The sequence below is a fragment of the Arvicanthis niloticus genome, chromosome 14, assembly GCF_011762505.2.
Source record: "Arvicanthis niloticus isolate mArvNil1 chromosome 14, mArvNil1.pat.X, whole genome shotgun sequence".
Classification (NCBI taxonomy): domain Eukaryota; kingdom Metazoa; phylum Chordata; class Mammalia; order Rodentia; family Muridae; genus Arvicanthis; species Arvicanthis niloticus.
In genome coordinates, this window is record NC_047671.1 from 73,396,045 (window position 1) to 73,399,488 (window position 3,444).

Consider the following 3,444-nt stretch of genomic DNA (forward strand, 5'->3'; position numbering starts at 1 on the left):
ACCTCCTTCCGGTTCCTTTCTCCCAGTCACCGAATCTAATTAATCCGACCAGTGTGGCCTCCGAATGCTCAAGCCAGGCAGTCTCTGATCATTATTTCCCGGGGTTATTCGAAACCGGAACGGATTTCGGAGGGGCTGGAACTGGCAGGTTTAAAGAGGGGAAAGTGATACAGATTGCAGTTGTTGCTAGTGTCATTTAAGGGCAGGTGTGGAATGAGAGAAACTACTGAATATGTGGCATAATACTGAGCAAAAAATAAGACGGCACAATAAAATTTGTGATTCTCTATTTTGTTGAGAAATTCATAAAGTGACTGGAAAAGCATTATACATCACTCTATCCAAGCACTGATCAGGGTTTTAATCTCAAAAGTGATGCTGAGGAGAAGATTCTATCCTTACCTTAAAATGAAACAGGCACATAGTATAAAGTAGCTCAATTTGGAAATTAAAGGACGTCCTCCAACTGGCCTCCCAGCATTTTATCACATGAGCTTTGTGGGGGTAGTTCAGATTTAAATCACAAGAGCTAAGATAGAAAGACCTCAAAGCTGGTTGTTATGACAAAAAAGAAATAGCAAGAGCTGAGGCACCATTAAAATTAGAGTATAATGCTTCTAGTTTACATACCCGAAAGGTATTTCTGACAGCTGTCTGATGGGTGATAGCAGTGGCTAAGGCTAACCTGACAGTTGGTAACAAACATATCTGAGCTGGTTTATTTATTTCTCTTGTCTTACAGAGTTTCCTTCTGCAAATGAAGTTATGAGGTGGTTTTGTGAGGTACCTGAGTGAGAGATTTGAGGATAAGAAATCCTGCCCTAGCAAGCCTAGCTTACTTGCTGTGTGGAAAACAACTTTATCTCTGGGTGCTATTGTGGCCTTGTCAGTTGTGTTGAAGTTTCCTGTCAGTCACCAGGGGAGTTCTGTCTCTTACCTTCCATAGCTGGAATTCCAGTGGGCCAGCATGCCCACCTGGCATTTACATGGTTTCTGGAGATCCGGACTCCAGTCCTCATGCTTGCACAGGGAGTACTTCAACTGCTGCACCCTCTCTCCAGCCCTGCAGTATTTTCTTTAATAAACATTTCCTGTGTCTGTTCTGTTTTACCCTCGTGCCCTCAGCTTGGCACACTGTTTCCATCACTGCGGCACCCAGAGAACAAGAGGAATGAGGTGGGAGTGGTCCCCCTCACCCAGGGGATTTCTCTGTGTAGCCCTGGCTGTCTTGGAACTCACTCTGTAGACCAGGCTGGCCTCAAACTCAGAGATCCTCCTGCTTCTGCCTCCTGGGTGCCAGGATTAAAGGCGTGCGCTATCACTGTCTTGCTGGGCTCTGACTTTTTTGTTGTTGATTTAACATGTTTTAAAAAAATTATACATTTATTTGTTTGCTTGTTTATTGTGGTGGGCCACTCACATGTGCCATGACAGTTATGTGTATGTAGGCCAGGCTTGGTGGCAGGTGCCTTCACCTGCTGAGCAATCTCAAGTACCCTTGATTGTGTGTGTGTGTGTGTGTGTGTGTGTGTGTGTGTGTTCCTTTCACCTAGACTCAGAATTACACACAGTCCTTTTTAAAACAGTACTGAAAGTGGGAAAAGTATAATGACAATTTTGGAATTTTGATTTCTTCAAAAACCACAGAAATATTATAACAATATGTTTTTGATTTAATCCCAGGTGTGGGATATTGGGCTGCTTCAGATTGTCCACAGAAGCTGACTATGATTTGCCTTGTGCTCTAACAGGGGCATGATTTTGTGACGTTTGGAATTCTGGGAACTTTTCAGAGGGTACGAAATGCTATGGCCCCAGTAGAAGTGGGTTGGTGGTTGGTTGCTATTGCTCGTGGTTTGTTAAGTATCTATGGGCAAAGAAGAAATTAGATATCCTTTTTGTGAAGAACAAACTTGCCCCAAGAAACCTGATGCCCCTAATAGGCAGGAAGTAATCTAACCAACATCACCCCCTTCCCTTCTGTCCTTTTTCCCTCTCCTATCTAGTGTTAGAGGCTGACCGGGTTGTAAGGGGGTGGAGAAGGTGGACGGAAAAAGAACCACAAAGTGGCCAAAGACCAGTACCAAGTGTTTGTAGAGAAGATTAGCTAAAAGGAAGGGAGAACGGGTAACAGGACTCACTAGGCTGCGGCTGGGAGGGAAGGGGAGGGAAGGAGAGGCTCCCACGCACAGGCCTTGTTTCCTCTCTGCTTCTGTCTATACTCTGTCAAGCCCACTCCAGGAAGGACTGAGCCCAAATAAATCTTTAAGTTGCTTTTCCCAGAGGTTTGCTACACAGAGGAACAAGCTAACTAAAGTTGGTGACTGTATACTTATATATCAACCACACCAATAAGGAATGCAAAACCAAATCAGAAGTGTTTAAATAAAGCATGAACCTGCAATTGCTCCTTAGTGATACCTAGTCCCCAGAGGCATTATTGTTGAGTGTCTGGCTCAGTGTACTTGAAGTTTGGTTGATTCTAGGCTTTCCTTTTATTATTTCTTTTTTTCCAGTGCTAGTACATTTTTAAATTGTGTGTCAATAAGCAATCCTTGCATAACTGAGATCAGTGTTTTTATTTTTTATGATTTGAGTGGTGATTCCCAGACCCTAGCACCGACAAAAAACAATTAAAAGGAGAAAGGTTTGTTCTGGCTCACAATTCAGGGGTCCAGTCTGTCCTGGTGGAGAAGCCAAGACAACCGGAACATGAAGTAGCTGGCCACATCACGTCCACAGTCAGAAACAGACAGCTATGAATGCACATCTCTCCTCCTTGTACACAGTCCCGGACCTCAGCAAGAGAACGGTGCCTTCACATGGGGTTGCTCGTCCCATTTCTGTAAAAGTAACTTTCATTCGCTCGCTTTCTGCTAACCTACACTAGTCTGGAAATTTCTAGCCTCCATACAGTCTTATCTAGTCCTAGAATGTTTTGAGCCTCTGAGACTTACTGCTGAACAAGTTCACCTTTTCTAGCTCTTTCTGAGCTCTGGCTGGCTGATCAACTCAGCTGTTCTGGCTCAAACTCTTCTCCACGCTGACTGATTCAAACTGGCTTTTCCATCTTCTGACTTTGCTTGGTCTCATACTAACTTTAGTGATCTAATCTCCTGGCTCCTTCTTATTCTCTGGCTCAGTCTATTTTCACCTGTGTCTAGCTTGGTCTCTCTCTGCAACCTGTCTATAACTATCTCAGTAAAACTGCCTCTTTCCTCTGTCGGCACTGCCTCCTCAAGTAACTTCCCTTTCCTCTTTGTTCTTGTGAGTGTTGGGCATATCCTATTCTGTCAAGTCTTTCTCTGATTACACTTTGTCTGCCACTCAATTAGACATCGCTTTCAAACATGGGAGCTTCCTTTTGTAACTAATTTTACCTTCATAGTTTGGGGTTAGAGGTGTTTATTAAGGTGGTGTCTGGATTTTACCAGAGGGATCAAA